The sequence below is a fragment of the Lolium rigidum genome, chromosome 1 (genome assembly GCF_022539505.1).
Source record: "Lolium rigidum isolate FL_2022 chromosome 1, APGP_CSIRO_Lrig_0.1, whole genome shotgun sequence".
In the NCBI taxonomy this organism is placed as follows: domain Eukaryota; kingdom Viridiplantae; phylum Streptophyta; class Magnoliopsida; order Poales; family Poaceae; genus Lolium; species Lolium rigidum.
The window spans coordinates 21,846,025-21,863,863 of NC_061508.1; the positions used below are offsets into that span (position 1 = coordinate 21,846,025).

At 41.5% G+C, this 17,839-nt stretch overlaps 1 pseudogene; it reads right to left on the bottom strand.

Annotated features, from left to right (window-relative positions):
• Window positions 1-12,793: 12,793 nt before the first annotated feature.
• Window positions 12,794-17,289, bottom strand: LOC124669127 (annotated as a pseudogene).
• Between the last annotated feature and the right edge of the window lie 550 nt (window positions 17,290-17,839).

Sequence of the window (17,839 nt, forward strand, 5' to 3'; positions counted from 1 at the left end):
AGACTACTCATAGCAGAAGTACTATGGATGGTAACGTGCATGCCAACTAAGCAAAAATAAGATGATGTACCACGTAGTTAATGGGATGAGAGACAATTAAAGTAATATAATAATTTGATGTAACATCACACTTTCTAATTAAAAGTGAGTCTACAATATAATAAGTTAAGGTATCTATGTTACTACACATGTGACACTACCCACTGTGATCTTCTCAATGCTAGTCTCTTAGTGCGATATCATAGGCAAAGTGCTGACGTGTCACCATAATTAATGATGAAAGAGATATTTATTGTATCTTAGCTAAGATGCAATACTTGCACGCGGTCATAGGAAAAATATATTTCTAACTCAATCACATGCATGAGCCCAACGAGTCATTAAATTTAGATACACTACTAAGAACCAATGCATTGTGCTAGTTGTCTTTTAATACCTATGGTAACATGCTAAGAGATGATGCATTGTGAAAGACCTACGAAATTAGTAACTTCGACTATTAACATCATAGGAGTAAAAGGACATTTATGGATATTACAGAGGAGGATGCCTATCTTATGATGTTTATATGTTTGCAAATTACGAGTTGGGAGTTAGTAGAACCATGCTTTCATGGGGAACACTTTCGACATTGCACTTATATTTAGCTGATGTCATGTTCTTTTGTTTATGGATGCCTAGCGGTGCGAAATAAAACGGAAACTTGTAAGTCCATGGAGTTTGTATACGAGTTAGAGAAACGTCTAGACCGCTAATCTAAGCCATGCATTATTTATGGTGGAAATTTACAGCTAAGCCATAGTGAGCACTCTATGAAGCATTTAGAATAAAAAGCTATACCCATAGTAAATAAAAGAATTGCTGAGATGCTCATTGTCTGTTTGTCTTGTCATTTTGGCATGGGATTGCTCTTACAAGAGTACCTCCATATCATCGGGCAAGAGGTACCCTGTTGGCGGTTCTCAATGATACATGTATACTTACAATGACAAGAACTTATTTGGGACCTAAGTTGAGTAGCATGAGGTTTAGGTACTCGCATTCAAGGGGCATGAGATTTTCAACTTGTGATTTGCAAGCATATAGCTCATTTTTGACTCACATTAACTTTAACCATTCAAGATGCTTATGATAGGGGCAATGAGAGCTCAAAGCTAATAAGTACCATACTTTTTGGAAGGTTTATAAAACTTGTTTATCTTGCTTACTCTGCAAAGAGTCTCTCTTTTACTATTATGTTGAGCCTTCATCTTCTACTTTATGCACCGATTAAGAGAGCATAGTTGTCAATCTTAGTGCAATCTACATAGTCCCAAAATTATTATTGATTGACTCATGATTGTGCTATTGCTTGCTCTCAAATCACTTACCTACTCGAGGATGAGCAGGAGTTCAGCTTGGGGATGCTGATACGTTGCAAACATATCTATAATTTTTGATCCTCCATGCTTATTTTACACCAATTGATATATGTTTTGTTTACACTTCGTGGCACTCTTATAAATTTTGCGGCACTAACCTATTGACAAAATGCCACAGTGCCAGTTCCCTGTTTTCTGCTGTTTTGTATTTCAGAAAAGTTGTACAAGAAATATTCCCGGAATTGGACGAAACAAAAGCCTAAGTTCCTGTTAGATAACGTTGCATAGAAAATAAAAATTTTCCTACCGCGAACACGCAATCCAAGCCAAGATGCAATCTAGAAGACGGTAGCAACGAGGGGATATCGAGTCTCACCCTTGAAGAGATTCCAAAACCTACAAGATGAGGCTCTTGTTGCTGCGGTAGACGTTCACTTGCCGCTTGCAAAAGCGCGTAGAAGATCTTGATCACGATCGCTTTCGGCGCCACGAACGGGCAGCACCTCCGTACTCGGTCACACGTTCGGTTGTTGATGAAGACGACGTCCACCTCCCCGTTCCGGCGGGCAGCGGAAGTAGTAGCTCCTCTTGAATCCGACAGAGCACGACGGCGTGGTGTCGGTGGTGGTGGAGAAATCCGGCGGAGCTTCGCTTAAGCGTGCGGGATGTGGTGGAGGAGAGAGACCGCTAGGGTTTGGGGAGAGAGGGGGTTGGGCGCCGGCCCTCTAAGGGGTGCGGCCAAGGCTGAGGCTTAAAGTAGTCAGCCCCCTCTCCTATGCCCCTCATTATATAGGTGGAAGCCCCAAGAGTTGTAGTCCAAGTCTTCGAATAAGACCCCAACACTAAAACCTCCCATATGTGGGAAACCTACTCAAGGAGGGAGTCCCACTCAAGGTGGGACTCCCACCTTTCCTTGAGGTGGGGTGGCCGGCCACCTCTAGGTGGAGCCCACCCGGGACTCCTCCTTTAGGGTTTGGCTGGCTAAGCTTGTGGAGTCCTTCCGGGACTCCACCTTCCATAGTGCGTTTCTTCCGGACTTTTCTAGAACCTTCTAGAACCTGCCATAAATGCACCGGATCATTTCCAAACTTGGAATATGACTTCCTATATATGAATCGTATTCTCCGGACCATTCTGGAACTCCTCGTGATGTCCGGGATCTCATCCGGGACCCCGAACAAATATTCGAACTCCATTCCATATTCAAGTTCTACGATTTCAACATCCAACTTTAAGTGTGTCACCCTACGGTTCGTGAACTATGTGGACATGGTTGAGTACTCACTCCGACCAATAACCAATAGCGGGATCTGGAGATCCATAATGGCTCCCACATATTCAACGATGACTTTAGTGATCGAATGAACCATTCACATACGATACCAATTCCCTTTGTCACGCGATATTTTACTTGTCCGAGGTTTGATCTTCGGTATCACTCTATACCTTGTTCAACCTCGTCTCCCGACAAGTACTCTTTACTCGTACCGTGGTATGTGGTCTCTTATGAACTTATTCATATGCTTGCAAGACATTAGACGACATTCCACCGAGAGGGCCCAGAGTATATCTATCCGTCATCGGGATGGACAAATCCCACTCGTTGATCCATATGCCTCAACTCATACTTTCCGGATACTTAATCCCACCTTTATAACCACCCATTTACGCAGTGGCGTTTGGTGTAATCAAAGTACCTTTCCGGTATAAGTGATTTACATGATCTCATGGTCATAAGGACTAGGTAACTATGTATCGAAAGCTTATAGCAAATAACTTAATGACGAGATCTTATGCTACGCTTAATTGGGTGTGTCTATTACATCATTCATATAATGATATAACCTTGTTATTAATAACATCCAATGTTCATGATTATGAAACTAATCATCCATTAATCAACAAGCTAGTTAAGAGGCATACTAGGGACTTCTTTGTTGTCTACATATCACACATGTACTAATGTTTCGGTTAATACAATTATAGCATGCTATATAAACATTTATCATAAACACAAAGATATAAATAATAACCACTTTATTATTGCCTCTAGGGCATATCTTTTTCAGTCTCCCACTTGCACTAGAGTCAATAATCTAGTTTACATTTGTAAAGATATAACACCTTGGCCTTCTGGTGCTTTATCATCTATTGCTCACGGGAGAGGTTTTAGTCAACGGATTCGACACGCTCGTAAACGTATGTATTTTGTAATTCATTTGCGTCTCAACGCATCACTCATTTCCAAATGAGTCGGTATTAAATATGTTTGGTCTTCGCGTGGAACCTTAATTCCACGGTCTGAAATATGTCACTAATATTGTCACACACAATATAGCTTCAAAGTTCCGACTCGTCGGAACTACACCAAGTTCTCAAAGAACCTCTTGACTTAACATCCTTTGTCATTGTCAAAACAATGACATACTCTGCCTTCTTTTGTAGAATCCGTCACAATATTTAGAACTCTTCTAAATCTAGCATAGACAACTTCTAGCTCATTGTGCTACCTTTTAAACAACACTTAGTCTAATTTGAGATTGAAATTATATTTTATATGTGACAAAACCAATATCGGTGTAACACCTTACAGCGATTTGTTTGTCATTTCCTCATACAAAACTATATATATATATCCTTAGTTCTTCTAAAGTACTCAAGGATATTCTTACTGTCGTCCAATGATCATCATATGAATCATTCTGGTATATGTTCATAACACTTTATAGCACATGACATCTGATTGTGTACATATTATTCGTGATCTATAATCACTCATGTGCTTTTACTCGTTGAGTGTCAGATACATTCAAGTCTTGTTAAATATTAACATGACAAGAACATTTTCTTAATATTTATATATTGAACTACTTCAATATCCATTCTATGTACTTTGACTTAAACTTATTATGTGTTTCAATCTATCTTCATAGATCTTGACACTAAATATGTTTCAGTCCATATCCTTTCATTGAAATTAATTTCTCAATGAAACCTTTTAATCAAGTATATAATTACATCATTTATAACCAACTATATGTCACCTACATAAAGTATTATAAATATGTCTCAGCGCTCCCACTTAATTTCTTGCAAATACAAGCCTCTTCATCGTCTCTTGATGAAATCAAAAACTCTTTGACTATTTCATCCGGTGAAGATTCCAACTCCGCTATACTCACTTCATCCAATTGAAGTTTGTATACCTATCTAGTATTCTACGGACAAGCAAAACTCTTGGTTGTATTTTGTATACACCTTTAATACATACTTCTGATAAGTAATGTATTTTGCCATCCTACTAGCATATCTCATAAAAGAAATATGTAGTGATTACTAGAATAAACCACATAGACTATAAGCATTGCTACGGAAGATCTAATCTTATCGTAGTCAACTCTTTGAACTTTGTCGTAAACAATTTTTCGACAAGTCGAGCTTCTTTAAGGATATTTCATCCAAGTCTATAGATCCATTTACTTTCAAAAAGTATTCATCTATTATGGATTTCATGGCGCATGGCCATTTTAACGAGTCGGGGCCCATCATAACTTCTTTGTTTGTAGTTGGTTTATCATTATTCAAAATCAATCCTTTGTTCACAAATCATTTATTTGATCACAAAGTAAACCATACCTACAAGGTTCAATATGTACTTCGATCTCCATGGCTAAAACACTTTGTAGTCATGGGAGCCATGATCGTCGTGGCCGCTTCCGAAACAAATTCCGATGCTGCGCTACTCTGATCATTATGCTCAGGTTCATAAACCTTATCAAATTATATTGTCCTCCCACTCAAATACTTCACTAGAAACAATTTCTCGGAAATAAGAAACATTGACAAACACTTTTGTCTTTGTCTCGTGGGAAGAATTCCCAATTAAATCTCTGGGATAACCAACAAAGACATTCATCCGATTTTGGTTGTAAACTCTTAGAATAAAATTTAAAGAAAGACTATTAGGGTTTATACCCATACCATAACTCGTATGGTGTCATTTCAACGGATCATGATGATGCTCTATTCAGTGTAAAAGCGGTAGTCACTAAAGCATAATCCACAAAAATATAATGGCGTCATAATATTTTATCTCATCATTAATCCAACAAGGTTTGGATACATATCTCGGATACTATATCATCATTATGATACTCCAAGAAATGTGAGTTATAGAACAATTTCATAACTCTCTTAGATGTTCGCTAAAACTCGTAATTCAAATATTTCTACCATGATCCAATCATAGATATTTGACTTTTCTATTACGATGATTTCCACTTCATGCTGAAATTTATTTGAATCCATTCAAATGTTTCAAACTTCTTCCTTATTGAATATATCCATATATATATACTCAATTCATTGTTGAAAGTTTTCATGAAGTAGAAGAATCTCCCGCACACAACTATGCCCAGTGAACCACATACATCATCATGTATTTTTCCACTAAGTTAGTTGCCCATTCAACTTTTGGCCTATGAACGGTATTTTAATCATTCTCTTTAGAAAAGATTTGCAAGCGTCAAATGATTCAAAAATCAAGTGACTCCAAAAATCCATTTGCATGGAGTTCCTTCATGCGTTCCTTTCTAACATGACCTAAATGGCGGTTCCACAAATAAGTGGAATTCAAATCATTTGCCTTATGGCATTTTAGCGTCAGTGTTATGTATGTGTGTTTCACCATTAAGATTTATAATAACTTATCCATCATACATGGAGTAATGTCATAATTTGAACAACTCATTGTTTTCATTTGACCAGACCACCCCTAGACCAGACCAAACCCTAAATATATGATGGATAAGTTATTCAAATTATGACAACAATGAGTTGTTCAAATTATGACATTACTCCATGTATTTTCAAATTATGACATTACTCTAGGGCATATCTCCTTCAGTTCCTATTTCCCCGGAGCGAAAACGGGGTCCAGAGGGGGGGGTCAAAGAAAGGCCACAGGGTGGCCAGACCATGCCTAGGCACGGCCTGGCCCTGGCCCCCGCCTAGGGGTGGTCTGGGGCCACCAGGCCTCCACCGACCTCGCCCTTCCGCATATATAAAGCTCCCGACGCAAAAACCCTAAATATACAAGCCTCCGTCCACGAAAAGTTCCGTACCTCTGCCGCCATCAGAGACAAGATTCGGGGGACAGAAGTCTCTGTTCCATCACTGCCGGGACAGGGAATTTCCCCCGGAGCCATCTCCATCGACTCCACCGCCATCTCCATCGCCGTTGCTGACTCCTACGATGAGGAGGGAGTAGTTCTCCCTCGGGGCTGAGGGCTCTACCGGTAGCTATGTGGTTCATCTCTCTCTCCCATGGTGTGATCTTTATGTGACCATGAGCTTTGTAATCTAGATGTCGTTATGCTATTCAACTGGATTTTACTTATGTGATCTCCGGAGACTCCTTGTCCCACGTGTGTAAAGGTGGAGTGTGTGCATCGTGTGGGTCTCTTAGGCTATATCTCACGGAATACTTGTTCACTGAATTATGATTTGAGTTGGATGTCTCTATAAAATTGTGTGTGTTAGTACCGCCTATGAATGCTCAAAGTGCAGCTCGGGGTGTTCATTAGTAATTGGGAATACATTTTTGAGGTTTGCTTTTGCAGACCTACGCAGTGGATTAGTGTTCGTTATCCAGCCGGAGAGTCTTTCAGAGTAGCATAGTGAAATGCTTATATTTATATTCCTTTATGATATCATTGTTGAGAGTGACCACTAGTGAAAGTATGATCCCTAGGCCTTGTTTCCAAACATTGAATCACCGTTTATTTACTGTTTTACTTCATGTCTACTTGTTGCCATATTTATTTCAGATTGTTATTACCACTCATATTCATCCATATCACTTGCATTTTACTATCTTTCGCCGAACTAGTGCACCCATACATCTGACAAGTGTATTGGGTGTATTAGGGACACAAGAGACTTCTTGTATCGTAATTGCAGGGTTGCTTGAGAGGGATATCTTTGACCTCTACCTCCCTGAGTTCGATAAACCTTGGGTGATCCACTTAAGGGAAACTTGCTGCTGTTACCTCTGCACTTGGAGGCCTAACACTGTCTACAAGAATAGAAGTGTGCGCAGACATCAAGGAGAGCTCTGAAGTTGTGGGCAAAAAATCTCCCTTCCTTGAAAGATCTCATTGCCAAAGTAAATTCAGTGATTTGTTTGCTTGAAAATTTAGAGGAATTCAGAACTTTATCTTTGGAAGAATGGAATATTAGAGATATTTTAAAATCTCATGTTGTCACTCTCTTACAAAGCCAAAAGGCCTACTGGAAGCAAAGAGGGAAAATAAATTGGGTAAAACTGGGTGATGCAAATACAAAATTCTTCCACACAAGAGCCACTATCAGTTACAGAAAAAACTACATTGCTTCCCTAAAAAATGAAGCAAACATGGATATTGTAGATCATGCTGGTAAGGCTGAAATTATTTGGAGTGCTTTAAAAGAGAGAATGGGAAAACCAGATAATCCAAAAATGCACTTTAATTTGCAAGATATCTATGAGAACACCATGGACACTAGAATGAGAGATGAATTGGAAATTCCTTTTTATGGTGTGGAGATTGAGGATGCGATTAAAGGCTTGCCAAATGATAAATCTCCAGGGCCAAATGGATTTAATAATGATTTTATCAAGACTTGTTGGAGCATTATTGGGGCAGACATTAAAAAATTAGTCGAGGATTTCTTTGAAGGGAACATTTCTTTGTAAAGTATCGATTCTTCCTTCATCACTTTGATCCCAAAAATTGATACGCCTTTGCTGCCTGGAGATTTTAGACCAATTTCACTCCTCAATAGTGTGCTCAAAATTGTGAGAAAGCTTCTGGCCAATAAATTACAAAAAATCATCCTTAGATTGGTACATAAAAATCGATATGGCTTTCTAAAAAAGAGATCAATTCAAGACTGTCTTGGCTGGGCATAGTTCATTATGAGTGTCACAAATCAAATGAGGAAATCCTTGTACTGAAACTGGATTTTGAAAAGGATTTTGATAGAATTGAACACAGCTCCATCCTGGACATTCTGAGAGCAAAAGGCTTTGGTGAGAAATGGATCAATTGGATTAATATTATTCTCACAAGTGGCACTTCAGCTGTTCTGCTTATTGGAGTTCCTGTAAAAAAGTTTTATTGCAGAAGAGGGGTTAGGAAAGGTGATCCACTTCCCCCTCTGCTCTTTGTATTGGCTGCAGATTTGTTGCAATCAGTTTTTAAAACAGCAATGGCACAAGATTTGATTATGAATCCAATTCCTTGTTCATGCTCTAACTTCCCTGTTATCCAATATGTTGATGAGACATTAATTATCTTGAAAGTAGAGGCATCTCACCTCATGTGTCTTAAAGCATTGTTACACACTTTTGCTGAATCTACTGGTCTGAAAGTGAATAATCACAAGTCTAATATGATCCCAACTAACATGGAAAATGAGAGACCGCTTCCTTTTACTGCCACTCTGAATTGTAGAAGAGGAAGCTTTCCATTCACTTGGTGGCCTTCCTCTCAGTATCACCAAAACTTCTATGGAATATTTCCTTCCCATGATTTAGAGAGTTCAAACAAGGCTGGGTGGAATTGCTTATTTCCTTAATTATGGTGGAGAATTACAGTTGGTCAAGTCTGTTCTTTATTCCATGCCAATTTTCTTTATGTGCTACTTTGATGTACCCATTACTGTAAAGGCGCAAGTGATCAAATATATGAGGCATTGTCTTTGGAGAAAGAAAAATGGGGATGTACAAGCAAAAGGATCAGCTCTCATTTATTGGAAAAAGATTACAAGACCAAAAAACAAGATGGATTAGGGGTACTGAATCTTGAAACCCAGAAGAAAGCTCTTCTTTTAAAAAAAACCTGGACAAATTCTATAACAACCATGACATTCCTTGGGTCAAACTTGTCAAAGGAGCTTATTATGATAATGGAGCTTTACCTGGTACTTCTGTGGAGGGTTCATTTTGGTGGAGAGCTCATCTGAAACTTATTGATATTTACAAAAGGTATGGCCAAATGCAGCTTGGGTAATGGAAAATCAAGTTTGTTTTGGATTAATAATTGGGAAGACAACTGTTTGCAACACAAATTCCCCCATTTGATCACCTACGCAAGAAATCATCTTATGACTGTTAATGAAGTACTGAACACTGAATTCATAGAGGGCCTCCTCCACCTGCCTCTATCCCAACAGGCATTTGCAGAATTTCAGTAAATGGAAACTATTTGTCAAAATGCAAGAGAAAAGGTAAAAGAAGGAACTTCTGATATGTGGAGTTATTTGGGGAAACAATAATTTTACTGCAAAGAATGCTTATAATTAATACCTTGATCGGGTACCAAGTTGTGCAGCCACATTTTACCTGGTTATGGAATACATCATGCTAGCCAAAGCACAAATTCTTCTTCTGGCTTCTTCTTCATGATAGGCTTAATACAAGGAATCTGCTGAGAAGGAAAAATATGCATTTACCTTCCTATGACTGTGTCTTCAATCAGTGTATTCAACATGAAGAAACCCTGAGTCACCTATTCTGGAATTGCTCTTTTGCACAGCAATGCTGGAATTTTATATGTCCTCAAAGAAGAAGAGATGGATCAATTTTTCAAGTTATCTCTCACATGAAGACAAAACTGAAGTTGCCCTTTGCAATGGAAATAATTATCTTGGCGGCCTGGGGAATTTGGATATCAAGAAATAACAAGGTTTTCAATATATAATCAGCCACCAAGTTTAACAAGTTGGAAAATTGTTTTCCTTCAGGAGGAAAAATTAGTCTTCTACAGAATGAAGAAAAATCATGCAGATTCCTTCAAAGAATGGCTGCAATCTCAAACTTAGTTGTTCTAGGAGTGTTTTTCTTTTCTTTGTGTTTTTTGTTCCATAAGAGATTCTCTCTCTTCTTTGTAAATAACTTTTTATTACAATAATATAAAAATTGCAGTGGGTTTTCCCACTGTTTCACCCTAAAAAAACATCTTAAGAGTAGTATATTTTAAGAAACGACAACCCTGATGCATTGTTGATTGAGGGTTGTATCAAAGAAAACTTGCATTTAATAATTTTAGGCTCATAGATGTATGCTATGGGTAGTCTAACAAAACAATAACACACAAGATAATTCGCTAGACTAGCTTTGCAGAACACAAGTGACCTTTGTTTAGCCTATTTTTCAGTGCCTTCTTCGCGATCATGTTGAGGCAGCAGCTACGGTCTAAAGCACAATAATGTTCTCCCCACTCTATGCTTGTTCTGGTGGCGCATCTAGCGCCAACGGAGGGTGTATGGAGTCATGTGTCCTTTGGATCTCGCGGGATTTGGTCGATTTTTGTGTTTGTTGGTGTGTTTTCAGGTCAGTCTTTTTCGATCTACGGTTGTCATGGTTGCCGCTTTGGTGTGCTGGTCTTTTGTGGCCTTAGCTCGATGAATTCCCATATGTTTGTTACAACAAGCTCTACCGTGATAAGTTTTGCCCAACTCCGGTGATTGAGGGGCGAGGATGGCGACACGCCTTGGGCTCGCGCTAGTGATTGTAGTCATCGCTAGAAGGTCCAAAGACCTATTTATAATTTCTATTACTTTAGACCTCTCTATACTATTGTTGATGATTTTTAATAGATCGGTCGTCCCTCGGGGATTTGATTTCCCAGACCCCGGGTTCTCGTGCTAGCACGTCTCTATTTTGCTGCCGGGTAGCAGAAAAAATCCCGTTTTTTGCTTCAGTGTAGCAAAAAACAGTTCGTCTATGAAACAAAAGAAATAGACCAAGCTCGCCGGAGACCTCGTAGTAAAAAAGTTATGCTATTATACCAAAAACTGATATCATCGGATACTCAATGGAGACCTCATCGGAGACCTCGCTGGGTATTTCGCAGGCTGCTACGTAGGAAAAAATAAGTTGTTCTATTGTAGCGAAATCAAACTTACCCAAGACCTCGCTGGAGATCTTGTAGCAACAATTTCATACTAAGGTTGCAAAACAGCAAAACAATTTTAATAAAAGATTTATACTATTGTAGCTCGTCGCCGGAAAAAAATGTATCAAAAAGCCAAATTCATCGAGACGTCACCAGAGACATCGTTGCAAACTACTTGTACTATATTACCAAAACCGCGGAACAGATGGAGCAAAAAGAATCTACTATTGTACCATCATAATTTTAATGACTAGGTCCTTGAAGTTGCAGCACTGCAAAAAACATCCTCTGTGGCCTTCATCTTTGACGAAGGCATCATGGCGGCGGAGACCCGAACCCACCATCGGCGCGGGGAGCACGAGCTCGTAGCATCACCAGCCTGCCCCTCCTACTGCCGCTTCCCATTGCATCACCACCATCCGCGTGGGCAGCACCGTCATCTCCACATGATGGCGTCATTCTGAAGTTGTGGGAGAGTAGATGATGGGGAGCACCGGAGTAGCGGCACTCTGGATGCCGGAGACCTCCAACGGCAGCGGTGCATGCGGGAGAAGGGGGTCTGCCGGTGGGCGAGATTAAGTAGGGGATGGCACGATGGTGGCGGGATGCACGCGGCAAAAAAGTAGGGGATGTAGATGGAGATGGAGGCCTCGACGGCGCGCCGGCTGGCGGCGCAGAATGCTGGAGGGAGAGGTTGGTGGGATGGGGAATTGGGGCAGCGCCGCCAGAAAACGTGAATGAAGGAGAAAGAGATAGGAAGGAGGTGGGTCAGTGTGTGGGCCCGTGATGGCACGTGGCACAACCTGGAGGCAGAGGTTGCAACACGCTCCATCCGGGGGAGGGGGGTTCAAATCATTTTCCTATAATTATCCACTATTGACTAATTAATGGCAAAAAAATGCAATTTGCCCTATCTGGTAGTATGATTTTTGCAGATTGAATGCAAAATTTGAGAAATGGACCATGCAGTAGCGATCCCGGACGTACCACCTATCAACGACAACTCATCATCAAACCGAAAAACTTTCATAGAAGGTAGGAGGCCAGTCGACAGACAGAACGCTTGTCATCGCCATTCATAACATTCAGCATAGAGACTGACACACCTCCAAGAACCATTCCACCATAGCTAATTAGCTATCCACTGTAAGACCGTTTATTCAGTGGTGTGGACATATGTAAAGTGTGTCAAAATTATAGAAATGAGAACTCAATGATGAATGCATTTCACTATCAAAATTATTACAAAAAAATTGTCTGAAGGCATGAACGAAAAGCTGCAAGCAAAATAATATCTGAAAAAAGCTCAAATATTCCTTGCCAACGTAACCAACACTGGGACATAAATGGTGTAAACCTCTACACATATTTGGTACCACAAATACAGGACGACTACATATAGTACACACAGAATCTCCACACACCTCTAACACGTACAAATTATCTTGGTACTACTACAGTACTACTCACATGGTATAATCAATTGAACTATTATCTGGGTGTCTCTATACCTATTTCAGAAATGTGCAACATAGTTGAGCACAAGGTCGATAACGGAGAATCATGTAGCCCCGAACCTGCAGGTGACGAGCGCAAGACCAAATACTCCGTCTTGCCATGCTCGAGTACCAGTTTCTCCCTCCAGGTGCTTCGCAGAGCCTTCAACTTGTCGGCCACCTGGCTCATGGAAGGTCTCTCTTCCCCTCTGGCGCTCAAGCACATCCTCCCAAGCTCGGCCACTTCTCTCAGCAGCATTTCCATCCCGGCACTCACTATGCTTGGGTCCAGTATGCCCTCGAGGCTCTCCTCCTTTATCGCCAGAAGGAAGGACGAAGCGAGGCTCTTGCCTTCCTTGGGGCCATTGTGGTAGATCGCCGTCTTCCCTGTGATCAGCTCCAGCAGCACGACCCCGAAGCTGTAAATGTCGCTCTTCTCTGTGAGCTGCCGCTCTTGCAGGTACTCGGGGTCCAGGTAGCCCATGGTGCCCTGCACCAATGTCATGAACTGAACCTCATCCTTGGGGAGCGTCTTTGATGCTCCAAAGTCGGTCACTTTCGCCATGTAGTTTTCATCCAAGAGAATATTCATGGACTTGACATCTCCGTGGACTATAGGACGGTTCATGGAAAGATGCAAATATGCCAGTGCTTCGGCAGATTCTTGAGCGACCCTGAGACGGGTATCCAGTGAGGGAGGTGGACTTCTGTAGTTACGATGAATGAACTCAAAGAGAGTGCCATTGGGGATGAATTCATAGACTAGTATGGGTACTTCCACCTCTAAGCAGCACCCAAGAAGCCTGACCACATTCCGGTGGTTGGTCTGTGAAAGTATAATGATCTCCTGCACGAATTCATCGGTTTCAGTCACATTCATGATCTTTGAGCGTTTCACAGCCACTACCCTGTTATCCTTGAGAATGCCCTTGTAGACGGTGCCGTGACCGCCCCTGCCCAGTTCTCTGCTCTCGTCATAATCATTTGTAGCCTTCTTCAGATCAGCTTGCGTGAATATTCTCAAAGTATCAACTTGTTTCGACATGATTTGATGATAGAGTATCTGGCCACCATTCTGATCGAAGAATCGTTCCTTCTCTTTCGTAAGCTTCCTTTTCTGATACTCAGCCCGTAGAGCGAAGATACATACCATGAGGAACACGACACTGATGCATATCCCTAAACGCAAAATCTATTTCTTGACTGAGCTCCACGTTGTCTTAGGGAGTGCGCGCTGTTCTGCTCCGTCTGATTCAATCATGTGGTTGATTTTTGATGACTTGCCATGTGGTGGGGACCACGTTCTAGTGCGTGGAAGGAATCCATCTAGAAAACGCGAGGTTGCACTGCACAACTGCACAACGTCTTCTCTAATCAAATTGTCTTCAATCCCCACACCCACCGCACTCTGCCCTCACCGCCATGAACTCAAGCGCAAGGCCCTCTCCGGCTCTCCGGGCTCCGGCCGTCGAGCTCTGGCTCGCCTTTTCCTCCCCATGCCCTACACCTCCTCCCCACCCCCATCGCTAGGATCCAGATCTCGGCGTGAGGCGGTGGTGGTGCCCGTGCTCGTGCTCTAGAGGAGAAGCTGCGGCGGCCATGGCGTTCGTGGTGGTGCGGCGTGAGGCGGAATCGCAAGTCCTCCGCGCTTTCGAGACGAAGGGCGGCGGCCATGGTGGACTCGGGGTGGTGCCGACGAACCGCCATCCGCGACCGCTCCCGGAGCTGCTGCCGCCAACACCACCAAGTGGAGCGGCGTCGCCGGCGACGGATGAGCACGTGGGAGGATGAGGAGGAGCTACCTCTACCTGCCCCTCGGCGGTGCCGGCGGCTGCCGCATCTGCGCCTCCGACGGGGCTGAGGCCGAGCCTGCCCCACCGTGCCAGCGTCTTTCCCGGGAAGACGAAGATGAGGGGCGATATCCCCATCTCCCACCTCAGATCTGGATGTACTTTTTTGATCTCTTTTTTACATGCAGAATGATGGCAGCGGTGAATGTATTTTCTTTACTTTTTCTACATCCAGGATTTTGATTAGTAGTTACTCCTTTGATTTTGGATGTAACAATAGTTGATTCACCCCAGATTTGGATGTAATTCTTTTCGTTTTTTCTACATCCAGTGCAGATCTTGATTAGTAGGTTCTCCCCTCATTTGGATGTAACAATAGTTGGTTCGCCAAACATTTCATTCTTTTTTGGATGTAGTTTCTTTCATTTTTATACATTCGCCGCTGTTTTTCTACATCCTCATTTCGAATCACAAACACTAATTTATTTACCGAGATGTAAATTTGTGTAGTTAAACTCTAATTTTTGACATGTTAATATTGATTCTAAACCGGAGAATCAAAAAAAGTCTGGGTCATTTTTTTTTGTCAGGCGTATGCTCCCGCAAAAACCGGATGGCTGCATGTGGCGAGCGTGGTCCCCTTTTTTCCTTTTTAGTAAATGGTGTTTTCAGCTTCCGGGCCACTTTCTACTTTTAGTAAATTTCCTTTTTAGACAAGGGGACACTCTATAAGACTATCTGGTAACCGGGCACCGTGTAGCCTGGTCCATCCCTAAAAATCATGACATTTTATTAACATCAGTTCAACTAGTGACCTTGCCCACATTCCGGGCAAAAAAAAAAGTGCAACATATTGTGCCATTGCTTTGCTATATGACATGCATACAAACTGCAATTGGACTTATGTAACAAGTCTAAAAAGGGAGCTTGCCCACGTTTTGGTTAAAAAAAAATAGTGCGACATATTGTGTCATTGCTTTGTTATATGCCATGCATACAAACTACACTTGACCTTGCCCACGAGGTTTTGGAAAAAATAACAGTGCAACTTGGACTTATGTAACAGGCCTAAAAAGGACCTATTATAAAAATGTATTTTAAACAGATTTCAAAATCTCAAAAAATTCGGACAAAAAATCCATGTTGTACATCCGGACATTCTATTGTTCGCACACAAAGTTTCATGGAAAAATAACATTTTTTTGCGGGCTATGTAGAAAAGACAAAACATGTCTCCTAAAAAAACTATTTTGGAGCACCCAAATTGTCTTTTTTACACAAGCCACAAAAAATAAACTTTTTCTGTGAAACTGTGTGTACAACCAAAGAATATCTGATGCACATCGTAATACTTTTTTGGAATTTTTTGAACATTTTGAAAAGCATCTTTAGACAGTGGGTACCTATACACTAATGAGTCAAAATGGATTTCCCGCCTAAAAAGTGCAATTTTTTTGATTGCCAACAATCCATTACCTAAGACAACCTTCAGAGTTTGGTTTCGGTCAGCTTGAACGCAGGGTATGCTCTTTGGATCGTCGCTTCTGAATCCTGATGGGCATGAACAGGTGTAGTTTCCATCGGTGTTTGTGCATTTACCTTTGCAAGGATACAAGGACTTGTTTGGAGATTCACACTCATTGATGTCTGTAGTTTCAAGGTTGTGAGGGCATTATCAACATGAATCAACAGAAATCCCAATCAACAAAAAATAAGCAGACATAAAGAAGAACAAATGTGGACTTTCAGCAATGTATAACCGTACCTTGGCACCCTCCTTGTAGGTAGGGATTGCCGGCATAACCTTGAGAGCAGTTACAGCGGTAACCGGGGCCATTGGACACATTAACGCATTCGCTGTTCATGGCTTGGCATGCATACTGTGATCCCATCTTGATATGGCTTCCGAACAGCTTCCATTACCAACAACCCAATCAAGCACCAGAGGAAACCCATCAGCGTATTTGTTTAAAAAAATTGTAGAGTTGACATAGGAACGATCAAACTTGAATCGATCCTCCTCGACAACAAAGGAGTAGCCGCATGGACTGAAAGACTTGATGGTAGAGTTGTATATAGGTGGCACTGGTGCAGATTGGGTGCTGAAGGAGCTGACGTTTCCCGAAACAGGGGCCTTGCAGCAACCCAAGCCAGAGCACCGTGTGCCATCATCAACGCTGCTTGCATCAATGCAGAATGAAAAACACGAGTCAGCGGTCAAGTACTCAAGCTGTTTCTTGCCCTTGGTGAGTCCCACAACCATTGCAAGCGTACCACAGCCGATTGATGTCAACTTGTTTTTGGAGTTGGAAACCTTATGAAAAGGATCCAATCTCAAGACATCGTCCAACCCACCACTGCTAGTGGTACCGTTGGTGTAGTTGCATTGCCATGTTATGTGTGGATTCTGAACACGAACCTCACCAAGGGTAGGATTGATGTCTAGTACCCTAACTTCAGTTGAGGCCAGATATGCCCCTGTCTCGTTGCATGTCACATTAAAGGGTTCTTGGAAGCAGCCTTTTCCGGTGCCAAATGGGTATGGAATGCTGATGTTGCCACACTTGTCTGGGCATCCAGGCTGTGCCATGCTGATGCTCCCAGAAGACCCAGTTCCATAAGTGGTAGTACTATGTTGCAGGGTTAGGATGGCGGCAATAAGTAGCAAAATATTCTGACTTGTAGTCAATGACCAAGACATATCATGTATATACCAATCTATCTGTGCTAGATGCATGTTATAACAATGGGTCATTTGGCCCAAAAAAATCAAATAAAAAACTAATATAGCATATGAGTAAGTAACATATACGTAGTATTCGATTTCTTCCAAAATATGCCAAAGCCACACTCCAGTCTAAACACCATTTAGGCCTTGTTTAGCACTAGATTTTTTGTGGGGATTATCAGATTAGTGGGGATAATCCCCACCAAATCGCAAATCCCCACTTTCTCCTGAAAGCATGTTTGGTACTAGACTATTGAGCGAGTTTAATCCCCGCTAATCCCCACTTTTCTCCAATTCTTAGTGTATTTTTTTAAATCCCCAATACTCTATCCTACCTAGTGGATTGGGATGGGATTTTATAGGGATTGGGTCAAGGTAGGGGTTTCACACAATACTGAGTAACGTAGTATCCCCCTAATTCCCTCAAAAACTCTAGTGACAAACAAGGCCTTAGGGAAAATCCCTTAGGCCTCCAATTGTACAGAATTGATCACTAGATATTTAAGTTTGATCCCATTATTAA